Source organism: Psammomys obesus, unplaced genomic scaffold (assembly GCF_907164565.1).
Source record: "Psammomys obesus unplaced genomic scaffold, mPsaObe1.curated_primary_1811, whole genome shotgun sequence".
Taxonomy (NCBI): domain Eukaryota; kingdom Metazoa; phylum Chordata; class Mammalia; order Rodentia; family Muridae; genus Psammomys; species Psammomys obesus.
This window is the reverse complement of record NW_026591598.1, coordinates 11,186,838-11,205,407: the sequence shown is the minus strand read 5'-3', so window position 1 is coordinate 11,205,407 and position 18,570 is coordinate 11,186,838. Positions and strand designations below refer to the sequence as shown.

Here is an 18,570-nt window from a genome sequence, read left to right as displayed (position 1 = left end):
ATCAGTTTCCAGTCCGCACGTAAGAGCAGGCCCCGGGAGGTAGGACTTTAATTTAATGCATCGTGACCAGAACCGGTTCCCAGCTCCCAGCACTTTAAAAGCTCTCTTGCCCCAGTGTAAGAGAGCTGAAACTAACAACAGTAAAGCGTGGGCTTAATGAATAAATGAACACTCAATAAAGCCAATGGCTCTCCCTTTCCATCCTTCCCGAGAGGCACTGATTACCCTGGAAAGCCAAGGTAGATGGAATTAATGCTTTAAAGGTGGCCTCTATTCCCCTGAACGGACTGCATATGCTACTCAGGTGTCCTTACTATGGCTAGGCACTACACTAATTGCTTTACAAGTGCAACTTCAAGGCCCAGGCCTGCCTGCCTGCCTACCATCATCTAGTTTTTCAGAGAGAAAAGGGAGAGGAAAATTCAGGAGCGAAGAGACTTGCCCAAGGTCACTGAACAGTACAGGACCGAGAAGGGTTCCAAGCGAGCCTACTACCACAGCTTTGGTTTAACGCTCGGTGGGGGCGGGAATTGTAACTGAACCGGGGCTTTTGGCTGGGAGTGGCCAAACGGTTCATCCGTCTCCATCTGCAGCGCTCTACCAAACGGTGCTGGAATTAGGCAAAGTTGTGGGGAAACAAATCTCTGAACACACACACACACACACACACACACACACACACACACACCCCTCCACCCAACAGTGCAAAAAAAGAAAAGAAAAAGGGAGCCATGTGAGGTCACTTACCAACTGCCCCTGGGTCTCAGGGCTCCGGGAAAAGGGAGGCCCTCCCTCCCGGGTCCCTTTCCTGAACGCCCTGACCTGCAAGGTGCAGAGTCGTCCCCCAAAAGCACGCTGCTGCCGGAGTCGGGGAATTATCCAGGGTTTCTCCAGCGGTCCGTCGCCCACTGGCTCGGAGCTTGCAAGAGGAGGGGGCCCGGCAGAGGACCGCCTCGCCTCCCTCCGACGCCTCCACTCGAGCGGGAGGCGCGGGTCTGGCGGCCGGAGGAATCCGCTCGCGAGTTTTCCCGCCGCCGGCCCTCGAGCTACCTGGCCGCCCCGGTGCCTGCGCCTGCGCCCCCGCCCCCTCCCCAGGAGGCCGCAGGGCTCCTGACTCTCGCCGAGGTGACGGGCCGAGAGGGAAACCAGGCGGCTGGGGGAGGGGCGCCGCCTGCACCTGGCCCCTGTCCGCCGCCCAGGCCGGGAAGGGCGGGCCTGGACCCCCGCCAGCCCCGGAGGAGCGGCGGGGGAGGGGAGCCTCCCGCCTCGCCCCGGGGGAGGTCCGGACCGGGCGGGGAGGTCTCCGCCACCACCGGAGCGGCGCGGCCGGGGGTCGCGCGGCGGCTCGGCGCCCCCTTCCCGAGCTGCGCTGGGCCGGCTCCCCCGACCGGCCGCGCTCTCCAGCTGCAGGAAATTCCAGAAGCTCTCCATCATCCCGGCGCAGCGCGCGGCCCGGGCTGCCAAGGCTCCCCGGAGGAGGGCCACATGCCGGCCGGCCGAGCGCGCGGCCCGCCCTCGCCCCCACCCAGTCCCCCTCGGCCGGGCGGCCACGTAGCCCGCCCGGCCGCCCCTTCCCGCGCCCCGGGGCCGGCGGAATGCGTGGCAGCCCCGGTCGGGGGCTATTTTGAGCGGGGCGGGAAGCTGCCCGGCCGCGGGGTTTTCGGCTTTTTTTTTTTTTTTTTTTTTCCTGGCCCCCGGCCCGCTAGCCCAGGCCCTCGGCTACCCGCGGAGGAGGGACACGTGGAAGGGGAGGGGAGGGCCGCCTCGATCCGGCTCCGGGCTGGGGAGGGCCCGGGAGACACCCGGCCCGACTGGCTTGCTCTGCGTGCCGAACGGCGGGATGGCTAGCAGCGCCTTGCACGGGCGGTGGCTCCAGGGCGCCCGCTACCTGCACGCCCCTCCTCCGGGGAGCGCCCGCGGCCCGGGCACTCCCTCCCCAGCGGCGGACTCAGGCCTCACTGGATAACGCCACCGAACACCAGTGGCCAATCACCGGCCTCGATTTCCTTACCTGTAAGTTGGGAAGAGCTACCCGGCGTTATTTGGAGGGTACTTAACTCACTTTGCTGTGCGCCTTTCCCTGAGCAAAACACCTTCACTTTTTTTTGGGGGGGGGAGGAGGGGGCAGTGGGGCCTAGTCTTTCCATTTATAAAGCGAGAGGGATTAAAGATCCCCTCTTTTCAGGGGAAAAGTTCCGTACACCAAAACAGTGCATTTCCATACAGTACATTTGCATCTAGCGCCTACTCAATGTTAGTGGCCAACGGCTCTGCATTATCAGAAAGCATTAACTCCACCAAGGTCCCAATAAAGACAGTGTTTTTGCTCCGGAGGAAACTGAGGTTCAGTAAAGTGAAGTGACCTGCCAGCGTATGTTTAGACAATGGCACAACCCAAATCGACAAACTGGCTTCAGAATATGAATTAATTACAGACACAAGACAAACCCTTAAACATCGGTGGAAACTGAGGTCCAATGTGTCACTCGGAGTTTTCTTTGTCCAGTAGCAAAGTGGGCACCCAATACAAATCTTCCAACTCTTTAGTCTAGACGCGGCCCTTTGAGTCTATTCAACACCTGCTGTGGGCCAGCTAGGGGGTCCCCATTATAGTGTCTAAAAATGGGGAGACAAACTGGATGTGGAAGAGCCCAAAGAGTACACTCTGCTGTCAAATGCCCATCTCAGACTCCTAGGCCCTTGCAGTCACCATTTATCAATCTCTGGTCTCAACCCCGCCTCAGAGGTAAGGGGTATAGAGATGTGAAGGGGGATGACACGTGCGGGGGGGGGGGGGGGAGCATCCTGTGACAGAGCCCAGAGCCGCTTCCTGCTCCCTCCACACACCCCCAAGCAAGGAAACACAAAGGTTGGCAGTCACATACCCCCCCACCCCCCCTCCGCCCCGGAAACCTGGCAGTTTATTTCTGTCTCCGGGTCCCCTGTTTCCATAGAGTCGGTCCAGGAAGGCTGGCAGCAGCTGGCTTAGAGAGACAGAGTTTCTGCTCCAAGGGTCCAGCTGCCACCCTGCCCTCCCCCACCTGCCAGGCCAGACCAGACTCCGCAGAGGTGACATTGGGATGAGAGGAAGGCCTGGAGCCACAGGAGACGGTCCACCTGGGGCCAGCTGGTCAGAACTGCGGAGGGAGAGGAGCCTTTCCCCTCAACCCACAGCCCAGGTGCTGTCTCCCGCTGGGCCAGTCCACACCAGTGCAAATTGGTTAAGGGTGTAAGCCAGCGCTTCAACCCTATTGATTCCAGACTATTCTGGCTCATGGCTCCTGCATCTACTCCCGAAGAAACGGCTGCCACTTGCCACACGTGGCTTCTGAGTACTGACAATGCTGTTAGTCTGAAGTGCAGAATGGCTCTTACGTGTAAAATACACAGCAGATGCTGAAGTCTTACTATTAAAAAAAAAAAGGGGGGGGTTATCTCAGTAATCTTACAGTGATTATATGCTGAGATGATCCTATCTTTGATAGGCTGGGTTAGATAAGATACGTCTTTCAGTGGATTTTTGCTTCTTTTTTTCTTTGCTAGAAGCCCCAGCCTGGTGACACACGCCTGTTAATTCCAGCATGTGGGAGTCTAAGAAAGGGTCTTGAGTTTGAGATTAGGCAAGCTTGGGCTACATAATGTGTTCCAAGCCCCCTTTGCTACAGAAACACCTTGTCTTAAAAAAAAAAAAAAAAAAGAAGTGAGTATTAGGCTAGGCATGGTGGTGCATGCCATGCCTTTAATCCCAGCACCAGGGAGGCAGAGGCAGGTGGATCTCTGTGAGTTCCAGGCCAGCCAGAGCTGTGCAGTAAGACCCTGTTTCAAAGAAGGAAAACAGTAGGTATTAGAAAAATCTTTAATTACGTGTGTTCCTTCCGTTGAGCTTTGTTACACCATGCTGTTGTAGATCAGATGCCGCGCTGGCTTACAGCCAAAATGCTGCCAGTCCAGATCAATATCTGTGGCTGTCGCTCACCCACTTCCCCATATCCAGACCACAGCCTTACCCATGGGTCTACATCTCAAAGTCCCATACTCCCCCACCCCAGCTTTCTGTGAATTTAGGCAAAGCCAGAGATTTTTAAACTATTTTCAGCCACTCACTAGTTTTTGTTTGTTTGTTTTTATTGCTGTTGCTTTTTGAGACATGACTATATTCTGTAGCCCAGGCTGGTATGGAACTCAATATGTAGCCCAGGCTGACCTTCAAACTCAATGTCTTCCTGCTTCAACTTCCCCAGTGCTGGGATTACAATCAGGTGCTCCCACTTGGTTGTCATCCATTTTACATTCACTGATCCCAAATGGTTAGATCAAAACTTACTTGCTTAGAGATCACGAATATTAGCTTAAAGTCTGCATAGCCTTCAGAAAGACTAAGGCTCTTCACCAAGAGTTTGGCAAATTACAGCCCATGGGTCAAATCCAGCCTGCTGTCTATTTCATAATCGAAGTTTGACTGGAACACAGCCAGATCTTCTATGTATCGTCTAAGACTACTTTCAAGGTATCACGACAGAGAATGAATGACCTACAAGGCCTTAAAACTTTTCCTATCTGACCCTTTACAAAAAGACCTATTCTAGACAACCAAGTCCAACTGCCATAAATTTAGATTCCAGCCTGAGCCAGTGGCCTAGCGGAATCCGTCACTTCTTGCATGCTTCTAGATGGAGCTTAAAGGGAACCCAACATGGATCCCAAGCAGCTTGGGTTCCAGCGTCTCCTGTCTCTTATCAGACGGACCCCAGGCCTCTTCTCTGGAATGGAAAGAGTCTCTCTACTTCGACATTTCCCAGGAGAATTCAAGGCCCACTGGATCTTCTCAGTGGCCTTGGGACAGTTAGGGAGGGTAGATTCCAGAGACTAAACTGAAGGCTGAGTCAAAGGGTCAGGGATAAGGACTTCTCTGCCAGCCAACTGAGCTTAAGCAGGTCATGGAGTTAGAGTAGCCTGCACACCACCCTTGCCCGGCAGACTCCATCTGCTGTGGGATCCTGTAAGGCAGACTGGAAGCCAGGCCAGGGAGCTCTGGGTGAAATCATCATTCTCAACCCTCACCTTGGATCACCTGATGCCTCTCACACCTCAGGGCCTAAAGCTGGCATCAATACTGCCCTTTTCCCTACCTCTGGCTTTGACTTCTCCAAGGCTTTCTGCTCCTACCATTCTTCCCCGCCTTGATCCTAGAATGCTAACCTTAAGTGTCCAGGCAAAAAACTTGGTGTTACCTTCCGGCTGTGACTCTGAGGCCAGTCACTCGGCCTTTCTAGGCCTCCCCAGCTTCCTCATCTGCAAATCATGTGGATGTGCGCAGCATTCGCAGGACTGTGGGGCAGAATGCCTCACCGGCAGCACCTGGCCCAGAACAAGCGCTCAGCGCTAGGGGCTGCTGTTTCTTCCACTGACCCTCCAGCTTAATTTGTGAATGAATTTTGTTAGGTTTATAGGCTCACAAAATGCTAAGCATATATATTTATATATAACATATATATATATATATATATATAATTTATTTTTATTTTATGTGCTGTTGATGTTTTGCCTGTGTGTGTGTCTATGTGAGGGTGTTGGATCCTGGAGTTACAGACAGCTGTGAGCATCTATGTGGGTGCTGGAATTAAACCTAGGTCCTCTGGAAGAGCAGTCATTGCTCTTCACTGCTGAGCCATCTCTCCAGCCCCTAACCAAATTATTCTCATATTTATCTAGAGAGAAGGCCCTAGCTCTGTCATCTTCTCAAAATGGGTTCTAAGCCCCCAAAGTAAAAAAAATCTAAATGAGAAAACAAAGGTACACAGAAGAAGGGATGAGCACTTAGAGGACCCCAGGCCAGTGTCCAAGAGTACGAATCTCAGGTCTCATTCCTTCCTCCAATCTCAAAGTCTCTCTGGCCTGACTTCATCACTCCTCACCTGCTCAGCTGTGGAGGTTCCTCTGTGGACTTCTCACCCCCATCACCTCCAAGGAATCTCCTCGTGACTCTGTGTCTTGGCCTTACAGCTGATGACATCAAGGCCAAGGTCTCTGGCTTGACATTCGGTGGCCCTCACAGCCAGCGTGGGCCCTGTTGGTCACCTCACCCTTCCCTCTCATCTGGTCAGTGGGCTGATTTCTTCCTCTCCACCCATCTGAATACCACCCACAGAGCTACTCAGTTCTGGACAGATGAGATCCATCACCCTGTACCTCAAGCCTAGCTGGTTGCCCCTGCTCTGCCCTTGGGGTTATTCCTTGGTCCAGCTGCTCTCAGCTTACCCTGAACAGAGCAGGTGTACCGACCATACTTCTGGCTCCAGGAAGTAGGCCAGTGCCCTAACTGTCCAGCTTGGCTCCATGTGTGGACAGTGGTTTACTATTCCACCCGTCCTCTGAACTCCACTCTCATTCTATCCCCTTGCCACAGGGACTCTCAGGGAGTCAAGGGCATAGCACTACCCTCAAAGTCCTGACTAAGTCTGTTTCCCTTTGAGCTTCAGTGTCCCCATCTTATAGATGGGAACAGCAATACCCACACCTCACATTATCTTCATGAAGGATAAATTGCTTGAAAACTGTGTGTGTGTGTGGGGGGGGGGGTGCTCTACTAAAATTTGCCTCTGTAAGTTTATTCTGAATTATCCTTACCAAGAGTGGTGCTGTGCACCTGGGCTTCCTGAGACTCAGAAGGCTGAGGCAGCAGAGTGGCCAGGAGTTCCACAGCAGCCTGGCCAACATGGCAAGGTCTTCATTTCAGAAAACAAAAATCCAACTGGGCTGTGGGCCTCATGCCTTTAATCCCAGCACTCGGGGAGGCAGAGGCAGATGTATCTCTGTGAGTTGGAGGTTAGCCTGGTCCTATACTGTTCCAGGTCAGCCAAGGCTATACAGAGAGAAACCCTATCTCCAACAACCTCCCCCCCAAAACTCCTACATCCAGGGCATGCTTGCAATCTCGTCTTCTCCAGGCTCCACACTGCTTCATTTTCTTTCTTGGAACTTCTAATAATCATCTAATAAACTACACACACACAGTCTTGTTTGTTTTGGAGACAGGGTCTCACTATGTAGCTCAGGCTGTCCTTGCCTTATAGCCTTCCAAGGGCTAGGATTTTAGATATATGCCATCATGGGTAGCCATCTAACAAGTCACGAATTCTACCTTGCCTTTGTGCGAAATATTTTACCCTCTGTGAATTCACCAAAGGTAGAGATTTAAAAACAAACAAAAACATCAATTCTGTTCACTGCTTTGTGCCCTAGAAGAGCCTAACCCCAAATACACATTCGTTAGCTGAGGACTGAGAGAGTCACTTCTGGCCTGTGTTCCCAGCACTCTACTGCTCAGGTCGTCTCCTAGGGTCAGGTTTAGCTTAAACACAGTGGGCAGGAAGCAGCTTGGTTTGGGCTACCTCCAGAGCCTACCCTGTTAATGACTGTGCTGTATTTCCTTTCCTGAAGATGAGCTAAGCCTCCTATTGTCGCCCGTCAAATGCCCCTGAGGCCACCAGCCCTTCAGCAGGACATTTCCTCCCATAGCTCAGCCTACACTATTCGTCCTCTCCTTGAGGCTAGTGCTTGGGCCCTGCCTAGAAAGTTCTGGGGCCCCTTCTCTTTCAACTCACCTGTATCTCAAGACCTACCTGTCCCGCCGGGCACATCCCTGCCAGACTCCACTTCCCTTTACTTGAGCTCACATGGGGGGGGGGGGGGAGCCTACCCAGACTCTGTCCCATCCGGCTTCCCAGATTTGAAGGCTTTAAGGCCTTTGGAGTGGTTCAAACTGAAGACTGCACAGCAAGTTCAAAATTAAAGCCAGCCTGGACTATCCAGGTTAGTCTGTCTCTTTCCCTTCTCCCCTCCCTTTTTCTCTTAGATGTTTGAGCATGAGTACACATGCACGCACACACACACATATGCATATGACATATACACACGCACACACACATTCCTCTGTCCCTTCTTTGCTGTTCCTGTGTCTCTCCTGACCAGGGCTTCCTCCTTCCTCTGGTGGATCAGTCTCCACCCAGCCCCCAACTAGTCTGAATCTTTGTGATTAAGAAATGTAGCTCCAGCCAGGCAGCGGTGGTGCACACCCTTTAATGCCAGCAGAGGCAGGCTGCTCTGAGGCCAGCCTGGTCTACAGAAAGAGTTCTAGGATGGCCAGGGCTATGTAGAGAGACTCCCCTGACCCACAGATGGATAGATAGACAGATAGACAGATAGACAGACAGACAGACAGACAGACAGACAGATAGATAGATAGATAGATAGATAGATAGATAGATAGACAGAAAGAAAGAAGAAAGGGAAGGTAGCCCCATAGGTAGCTTTCTCTCTTTCCTTTACTTTTGTCATGTGTATGTGCACGTGTGTGATTTCCTGATTAGCTGTGTTTCTTGGGGATGTCACTGTGCCTCTCGGAACCCACTTCCTACCTGCAGAACGAGGCTGCTCCAAGCTCTGCCTCCTGAGCGCGGTGCCTGGCACCGAGCGCGCAGTGAGCATCAGCCCACATCGTGACATTTCTGGTGTTGCTCATCTCCATCCAAGCCGCAGCCTGCTCAATTCTTCCTTTCTCAACAGCCCCCTACACACACTTCTTTCCAGATTGTGATGGAAAGAAGACAGCTAAAATGTTCAGCCCCTTACTATCTGTAGTGGTTAGAAACTTATCTGGTACCAGGCTCTCTATATTACTTGTTAAATTAATTAATTAACTAAATCCTCAGCATACCCCAAAAAGGTAGAGAGAGCTACTACCATGTTCATCTTACTGATAGTCAAGGCCATGCACCATGAGTAGGACTTAAAGATTCTGTGTGTGTGTGTCCATATGGGTGGATGCCTTCAGAGGCCAGAAGATGGCATTGGATCCTCTGGAGGACTATGAGCTGTGTCCAGTATGGGGAGCAGTAACCGAACCTGGGTCCTCCAGAAGAGCAATAAGTGCTCTTAACCCCTGAGACATCTCTCTAGCCACATGAATATGATTTAAAACCAGGCTCTCTGACCCCAGCACTGGGCCTGCCACAGCCCTCCGTCTGCCCTCGCTGTTCATACCTACTGTGCTCTGGGATTCTCTTTCTTCAAGGTGTTTGATCTGAACATTGGACACTCGCTGGCCTCTGCTTTGGAGCTCAAACACTTCATATTTTACCTCATTGAGCATAATAAAACCCTAAAGCATCCCTCCTATAATCTTCCTCTTGGCAGACCAGGAAACTGAGGCTCAAACAGAAGCAACCGTAGGTAACACAGGATCTAGATCAAAACTCTCAAACTCATCATGACACTTGAGATTTTTTTTTTCTCTCCATCTGACACAACCCTTGAGAACCATTCACACATGTAACTTGATTCTTCCAGTGGGACAACGAACTTTGTGAGGGCAATCCATGCTCTGCTGTCCACTTCCGGTAGTCAACACTACATTGGGGTAACCATGCTCCACAAAGGATTGCCAGCCAGGGACACCTGGTGTTATCTGTACCTGGGTCCTCCTGCCAGGCCTTGATGTGTGGGCTATCTCTGCCCTTTCAAATATTTGAGTTGGTGAAGTCTGCCTTTTAGCCTAGATGGGAGGTTTCCCAAAGACATCTTTTTTCTCTCTTTGAGTTCCATCCCATAGTAAAGCACCGTGTGTTGGGAGGATAGGGAGTGGATAACATGGTGGTTCAAAATAAGGACCTTGATCCCAGCATCCCAAGTTTATGAGTATTGGCTTTGGAGGACTTTGAGCATGTCTTGCAGCTCTTACAAGCCTTGCTTCTGATATAGGAGGTGTTGTCCCTGTCTTGTCCTGTGTCCCGTACCTCCCCCAACTCAGATCTGGGAGATAAGTTAACAAGACTTGCCCAGGTGAATGCCTGAGACTGTGAGCAATACCAACCCTACAGATACTGTGTTTTCAGGTTTAGTTTACAAATTACTGCATCCTAAGAGACTAACAAGAGTATAGCAGAATGCTTACAATGTAGTAACTGTAGCAAAAGTACCTGTAACTTATAAATTGCTTATTTCTAGAATCTTCCAGTTAATAGTTTGGGACTCCAAGTGACCACGGTTGAGTGAAAGAAGTAAAACAGAGGCCGTGGGGGCCAGTATATAAAATGAGAACAACAGAGGCGATGGCTAGGTGAACCTCCACTTGTAAAATGCTAAGTGTTTGCTAAGTAAAGTCAGGGTGTGGGAGCAGCTCAGTGGGTCAGAATGTGCTCAGTGTGCTTGAGGCTCTGGGTTCGATGCTCAGCACCAGAGGGGGAAAAAAAAAGGACTTAATGAAAGTAGGGCTCCACCCTGCCTTGGAAGATGAAAGGCCTCCTGAGCTAGGCCACAGAGCGCTTCAGTCAAGTGAAGACGCTCAGGGAAATGGAGAGGAGGCGGAAACCTTATCCTCGGGGAAGCCACTGTGACGCTGTGACTCCCAAGCCAGTGGTCCTGGCCTCCTGAGTCCAGGCCTTTCGTCTCTTAGCTGTTGGGTGACCTCAGGCAAGTCCCTTGTCCTCTGGGAGGCCTCACTTTCTCCATCCTGTCCCGTATCAGTAACAATTGAGACCATGTCCATGAATGTGTCACACGTGCTTGGTCGGGCTGGTAACCTGACCACTCAATGATCATGTTATCTGAGCACTAGTACAGCAGATAGCTGTCAAAAACTGACATCCTCCTGCCTCAAAACTTCTCCAACGGCCTCGAAGTATTACCCAGAGCAAGCTCCCTCTCACAACCCCATGACACTGAAACCATTTATTGAAGAACAGGCAGGGTTCAAGTTAGGCTTCTCAAGGGCACACCACTCTAGCTGAAGCCCCGAAGCTAACCTGGGAGAGGAAGTGGGGGTAGGAGGAGGACAGGGGCACACTTGGGGAAGAATCAGGGGCCATGGAGAAAACTCTGTGATAGGAAAGGTGAAGTCCTTCTCCCCAGAGGCCTTTTTTTCTCCCTTTTTTCACCTGCCCAGGCCTTTACCCCTCTGAAAGGCAAGAGGAACCAGTGGCAGCAAGTTAGGATGAGAGATTAACTCTGTTAATTAATTAAAATAAACAGCAAATTAAATACAGCAAAATTAAAATAGCCCAGGAAATTAATTCTCCCGGCCCACCTCACAGGTGGGTGCTTTAATGGGCCCCTCACAGCCTGGATCTGGGGCAGCTGAGAAGGGGGTGCCTCACGCTATAACCTCTGGCAATCCTGAAGATCATGCAGAGCACACCTCCCCAAAGACATTCACCTGGCTCTGATACCCCAACTGGCCTCATGGCCCTTCATGAATTATATTCCCGAACCTTGCTCCTCCATCAATGGGAGGAAGGGCACTCACCCAGCCCAGGTCAGAGATTAGACACCATGTCCTGCTGGGCACATGGCCCATAACCACTGCTACACAAGTTAGGGCAGGATGGAGGACAGACAGAGGCCCTCTCTCTTGGGTCCTTTCTAGAAGAACTTTGTCTTCTGTGCTGGGCTCTGTCCTCTCTTCAGGGTGCCTTAAATCCCTCTCTGGAGACCCCTCACTCTCATTCTCACAGTCCACCCATGAAGAAAGCTCTACCAAGGCCCATGATCCAAGCCAAAGATGTTCACTCCAGTTGGCTATCCTAACCCTCACATGATGCCAGAGTTTACTCTCACACAAGACAACAGCTTATTTCACAGATGGGGAAACTGAGGCAAGCATGTGGTGGGCCTGAAACTGAATCTCAAGAGTCACATTTCATGTCACCATCAAACATTTAGAGTTTTGAGTGAAACCTGGCTCCACACTGACCCCTCTCTTCAACCCCAACCTACAACTCCATCGTCTTGTGGCCTACTCAACAGTGGATGAACAGATAATGAATGGCCCTCCCTAAAGCTCCTTCCCCAACCTTGGCCTGCCCAGATTAACCACCAGTTTACCCCAAGCTCCACAGGCCACACAGGATCCTGACACTTGCCTCCTTTAAGCACTCAGGATGCTCCACCTGCTAGGGCACTTTCTCCTGTCTGCCTGATGATGTCATCAAATGGTACTATGAGTCGCACCGCCTGGCATGGTACCCAACACTCAGTAGCTGCTGAGTGGATCCCCTCGGATGTCCTCCCCCATGTCCAACTGATGCCTGACCACAGAGGCCACTGTTTACCGGCTATCTACAAGCCCAGCACCGCCTGCACTGTCCCATTCTCACATGATGGCACTCGCTCATAGAGACCTCACGGCGCTGGGCCCGGAACCACACTGCTCCCCGTCGTGCTGCATGCTTCTTCCAGGTGAGACCAAAGCACCTCCTGCCTGTCCTACTCAAACCTCCCAAATAAGCCACCTGTGTGCCCAGGGAGCTGCAGCAGGACAGCAAGCTTCTGAGCTACACCGTGAATTCCAGGCTAGCCCAAACTACAGGGGGAGACCCTGTGTCAAAACAGGAGGGCCTTTAATCCTAGCACTCCAGAGGCAGAGGTTGGAGGAGGTCTGTGAGTTCCAGACCAGCCAGGACTGTACAGCGAGGCCCTGTCTACAAATCAAACCAACCCAAACTTCTCCAACTACTGGTCTCCATTCTGTCCTAATCCAAATTCTGAGGGTAAAGACTCCCTGTGTCTTCTTGTGGCTCACTGGACCAAATTCCACCCTCCAAGCAGGGCAACCATTCTGTGGCCCCTGGCTTCTGCCCACTTCGGAAGTCTCCTCTGCTCTCTGAGCTCCACCTCATTCTCTCAGCACACCAAGTTTTGATTCCCTTCAGGCTTTGTACATGCTGTTCCCTCTGGCTAGAACACCCTTCCCACAGTTTTCCAGTTAGGACTTCATACATATCCCGCAATAGCCCAAGATCAAGGCTTACCTTCCAATCTAGTAGAAAGAGAGAAGCAACAGATAGCCAGGTTGGTCATAAAACTTGGATTGAGGAGAGAGCCTATGCCTGTCTTTGTTATCAGTCTCCCTGGGACTTCTTCACCCACAAACAATGCTCAAGCAATACGTGTTAAAACGAATGAGTGTTCCGTATACACTTGTTGACTAGACAGAAAAAAAAAAAAAAAAAAAAAAAAGACAAAAGAATACAAGGCCACAATATGCAGGGCCGGAGGTGGAGGAGAGGCTGAGGCTAGGAAGGCCAAGGACATAGTGAAGAGCAGTGACAAATGCCATGAGGGCCTAATCTGAAGCTCAGCTCCACTCCTGGCAGCGGGAGTGTTTGTGAGAGACAGAGGAAGGAAAGTGATGGGAGGCTCAGGAAGCGTGTGTGCGTGCATGCATGCGTGGATGAGAGGTGAGGATACATGTGTGTTGTATTTGTGAATTAACCCGTTGTCTTACATGGCAAGGGGATTGGGGGGGGGGGGGCTGCTCTGTGCAAGAGAGCCATGACAGCTGTGGGCATGCATAGGTGTCTAAGTGAGGAAAACTATGCATGTGTGCATATAACACACACACACACACGCACACACACGATGATGTTATGTACCTGGCTGAAGTTGCACATATCTGCAGAAAGAAGGAGAAAGACTGAGAAAGACAAGGGGAGGGGGCGCAAGACTGAGGGGGAGAAACTACACAGGGGGAGATGGTGTCCTTGTAAGCGTCACCAAGTTATGAGGTGTCAGGGCTGTGTTGAGGGTATAGCTGGTGTGGCCTCTGCCATAGGCTTGGTGCCAGAGGTGGGCGGCCCAGGGCTGGGGGCTCTCATGGAGCAGAGATTCCTCAGAGCCTCTCAGGTGCCAGATCTCTCCGTTCCTAGGCAGGGAGGCTGGGAAAGAGGCCCAGATGTGCATGTGCCTCCACATCTGTCCACAGCAAAACCTCTGGGCATTTTATTTGTCTTTGTCTATGTCCGGGTGTGCACGCCTGTGCTTGTGTGAGCCCTGCCAGCCGTGTGTCTGTGCCTGTCTTTGTCTGTACATATCTAGGGCCTTTGTCTAAGAGTATGGCTGTTGGTCTATGCCTGTCTGGGTGGCAGTGTCTGGTTTTGTGCGTCTAAGTTTATCTGTGTCTATGGGGTACCGTGTGCCCTTGACTGTGCGTGTTTAAGGGGTGGATACAAGAGACCTCTTGGCCTGCTTGTCTGCACCTGCAGATCCGGGTGGCCTTACCCTGAGGACACACTATTTTAAAGCTGTGGGTCTGGGGCTCTGGTGAATCTGAGTGTGTGCCAGTGTGTCTCTGTGTGAGCCATGCTGTGTACCGTATGTAGCACAGCAATGCTATCTGCGTTTGTGACACTGTGGATGTGTGTGTCTCTGTACCTCTGCATGTGTGTGTCTGTGTGTGTGTTGGGTGTGAGGGGTTTGTCACAGACTGGTGAGCAAGTTAATCTCAGACTCCGTGACACGTGGAATAAAATCTCGCTCCCATAATGGGATCATTCGTCTTCCTGTCCAAGGAGAGAACCAACTCTTCACCCTCCACCCTGGGGGAGCCAGTAGGGCCAGGGCTAGCCCCCAGCCCCCACTCAGGCCCCTTCTGGCCCTTGGCACCCTACCCCCACCCCTCCTCTGCTGCAACAGGCTCATTCGGCCTCCAGAGTGCCCTGGTGCCCACTGTGGACTGGGCAAGACTCCAGGACATGTGACTGGGCCTTAGAGGCCTGTCCTGGGCCCCCCAGCCCCACCCACTGCCAAGGAGGGCTCTGCCCCAGATGGGAGAGGGGGGTGCAGGAAGGAATCTTTGGGCCCCTCCTCCTCCCGGAGGGGAGGGATGAGCTGCAGGCCCAGCCGGGATTTTCCATCTCTCAGCAACAAGATTCCTGGTGAGCAGGCTTCGGGGTTTGGCAGGGCGCCTGCTGGAGACCCGCCCTCACCCGCCAGGACGCCTGGGTCCCCAAGGCCCAGCAGCAGTGGGTTCCCTGGGGAGCTGGGAGGGCCCTAGCACTCCAGCCTACAGTTGCCTGGGCCTGTGGGAAAGAAAGCCAGACCCCTGCCTTCCAACCAAAGATGGCTCCCCAGTCCCTACCCCCCCCCCCCCCCCACCCCAGGCAAACCACCACCCTTCCTCTGGCCTCCTTGAAGCCTGCTTTCCCAGGCCAGCTACCAAGCACCGCCTTAGCCTGACCTCAGCACACACCCTGCTTGGGTCCTAAGGCTCACCTCCAGGTCTTAGGGCGTACGGGACAGGGTTGTGTGTGCTTCCCTTCTCCAGCCTGGGGGGAAGGGGTGGAGGGGGGAGTCCTCAGGCCAAGCCTATTTAAGAGTCTTGCATCTGTGAAATCCTCTTGGTGGCAGCTCTCCTTCTGGTCTGAGTTGAGAGGTAGCAGCTGGGGAAACTGAGGAAAATGAAGCCCTCTACTACGCTTACCCGTCACGAGGCATCCAGAGGCCTCTTGGCCTCTTAATTCTGCCCATCGATGGTGCTGCACCTCTGCCTTTCTCACGGCTGCAGGGTCAGAGGGTGCGCCTCCATCAGAGGGAGAAGAGAATGGGCAGGTGGGCTCTCTCAGTTCCCAGCACCATGGGATGAGCAGCTGGAGAGCAGGTCTGGTAAGAGAATATGGTCTAAGAGGAACCAAAGGCTCCAAGATTTATGAGCCTCATTCTTCTCCCTCAAATTCCCCTCCAAGTCCCCCAGTCCCAGCCTGGTCCCTCCAGGGATGTGCTGTGGCCCCAGGCCAATGTCAAGGCCCCAACCCATCCATCAGCTGTTGCCAGGGAGTTTCCAACCCAGTGGGTACCAAAAGGAGGGGCTTAACTGACACTAGGGACTCAGATGGATGGGAGGGGGCATGGCCCTAAAGAGTCAGCCAACAACCCCCTGTACCCTCCCAAGAGCTGGGGGGCTCCAAACCTCTTGGGAAGAAACTAGGCTGCTGGGTGGGGCCCAAGAGGAGGTGCCTCCCGGGCCCATTGCCACTTTAAGCCCCACCCTTTCAACAGCCCCGAAGGCCTGGGATCCTGAGAGGCCCTACCCGCTCACTGGGGTGTGTGACCTTGGGTGGCTTCTATTCCTCTCTGGGCCCCACCACACACTACAGGAAGTGGTTCTGACAGACCAGGTATTCTCCATTCAGCTCAGCCCCTTCAACACTAAGCCCTGCCTGCCCCTCTCCTCCCAGTACAAGGGAGTCAACAGAATCTGGGCCACATGGGGTGAGGTGGCTCAGGCAACTGCTGAAAGAAACCGAAGTCACCCAAGTCAGTGCTAAAAAATCCTATGATTATTTCCCCTCCTATATCCATCCTGTGGATCAATGAAACTGGGACTCCGGGAGGCAGGCAGAGTCCGCTCGCAGAAGGCTTGAATTTTACAGAGTAGTGTGGTTACGAGGACAAGCTCTGGGGACCTGAGTTAAGGCCCCAGCTCTACCACTAACTTGCTGTGTGAACTCCCATACCTTCTCTCAGTCTCAGACTCTGCATCTGTAAAATGGGCTTGCAGAGCCTCCCTCATTGGGCGGCCGAGTCCAGCCGAGTAAATGCAGGCAAACGGCTTGGCACTGTGCCTGACACACTGCGCTCGTGCTGCTCTCCTAACTGTATTTAATACTGTAGTAGCATAAATCCAAGGGGCAGAGGTGAGGGTGAGGAGGGATCCACATGTGGCTGGAGGATGAAACCAACCTTCTCCTTGAGCCAGGTTGGGACCCCCCAGTGTCTCAGCCCAGGAGGGCCAGCCAAATTCCTGGAAGCCCCCCAGCTGTCTCCCCTGTTCGTTAAAGGCCTCTCATTAGTGAGCCCGGGCACCTGCCTCTCCATGCGTAATAAGCCTCATTAGTATCTTAGCCCCAAGCTCTGAGCCCAGAGTCTGTATGTGTGCACACGCATGAGGGTAGGGGCTGCAACAGGCCACCAGCCAGGAGACAGCATCCCCGCCAACCACACCCCCTGCCTGTCATCCACAGGGCCCGTCACCACCCAGCCTGTCACCTGCCTGCCTCACACCCGCACCACCTGTCACCCACCCAGGCTTGTCACCCACCTAGCCCATCACCTGCACCACCTGTCACCCACCCAGCCTGTCACTGAAGCCGCCTGACAGGCATCTGGGTGGGGGACAGGAGATGGGAAGAGAAGCCCACAGAGGTGTAGAGCTGGGGGCCCCAGAGACCCTGTGGGACCCCCACTTCTGCTCGGCATCCTGCAGTATCGCCATGGCAACCTCTCAGCCGCAACCACTTTCCCAAACATCCCCCGCCTAGCCCCCCCCCCCAGGCCCTGCTCTTAGCTGAGCTGAGGCTGAGAAGAGCCTGAGTGACAGCAGAATGGGGCAGGAAGGAGGGGGTTCATCTGCTGGCTGGCCTTGACCATCCTTTCTGCCTTTGGACTCGGTTACTCCATCTGCAAAATGGAGGGGCCAGAAGGTGAGGCCTTTGGAGAGCAGGCCATCCCTTCTCCGGCCTGGATTGGCTGAGCTGACTGCCAGTTAGCCTGTGAAAGCTGGGAGGTGGGACAAAGGGATGGGGGGGAGGGGGGTTCTGGGCTATTCCACACTCCCTTGCCAAGGTCTCAGCCCAGAGTGGCTAGGCCTCTGACTCAGGCTCACACAGCAGGAAAGAAGCAGTCAGGAAGGGAGAGGGGCTCCGCCACAGGACCGCCAGCTAGAGGTACCACACTGTGCGGCCCAAGGTGACTAAGGGGCAGGCTTGGCTCCCACCACTGAGCTGCATTATTTATGGGAGTGGAGCAGCAGCTGTGACACTGGCCCTCTAGGGGCTCATGCCATGGTGGGGTGGTGAGGACAAGGTGCCTCCTCAGGAGAGGACTTGGGAGGCCCTGATTCCCTTCAGGGCTGGCTGGGGCACGGGCTGCAGTGGCAGAGGGGCAATAGCCTGCCCACCCTCCCAACCTCACCTCACCGCCACCCCACCCAACTCCTCTCCACTCCTCCAGGCAGGCGGCGATAGGATTACTTCTGCATGACTGCCCACTCCACAGGGTTCCGAGACCCTCCTGCCTGCAGCAATCTTTAAAATTCCTCCAGCCCAACCTCTCTCCCTTTCTCCCCGCAGTGAATGCTCTGGAGTCTACCGCAGTGTACCTACGGCTGCTGCCGCGCTGCTGCCGCCACCAGCACCACCACCAAGCTGCCGGGGGGGGGGGGGGGGGGCACCCGCCCCCCCCCCCCGGGGCATTCGGGGGGGGGGGGGGGGGGGAGGCCTCGCCTGTGCCCAGGTCCCTTGTGTCCAAAGACCAAGATGGGCCCATCCTCATGGTGCAGCCCCACAGCCCTCCCTCAGCCCCTCCCCGCCTGGTACTGACCCAATCCCACAGACCACAGTTCCTGCTGGGGTCAGGCATGCCAGCTGTACCAAGGTGTATGGGCACTATGTACAGAACACACCTGATGGCACTTGGAGAGCCACAACCTGGCTGCTCCATCTCAGCTACGACTCCCTTTCCTCGCTCACCAGTCCCTGATACCCACAGGGTGGCCAGGTGGCTAGGTCGAGTTAGTGTCTGTGACTCCCAAGGGCACAAAAGCGAGCGGTGGATCCTCTGAAGATTCTAAGGCCCCAATGTAGCCAGCAATCCATGGACTTGTTAACTAAGACCTGGGTGATGTTTTGGGGATCCCTCCCACAGCAATACAGCTGCTTCCTTTTAGGACTTGGGGGTCAGGGAAGTCCTCTATGAGCCTTCTCTCAGCAAGAGCTACCAGGGACCCTCAGGAGAGAA

At 53.7% G+C, this 18,570-nt stretch overlaps 1 protein-coding gene across 2 annotated transcripts in view; it reads right to left on the bottom strand.

The window, feature by feature from the left end:
• The window catches only part of Ahdc1 (AT-hook DNA binding motif containing 1), a 69,589-nt gene that overhangs the window by 41,328 nt on the left and 9,691 nt on the right, over positions 1–18,570 (bottom strand). The window contains exon 1 of one of the 2 annotated variants that reach the window (XM_055610911.1): positions 748–1,046. The exons of the other annotated variant lie outside the window; for it this stretch is intronic. The gene's annotated coding sequence lies outside the window, so the exon portion shown is untranslated. Of the gene's footprint in view, positions 1–747; positions 1,047–18,570 lie in introns of those variants that run through there. 2 annotated transcript variants of the gene reach the window in all.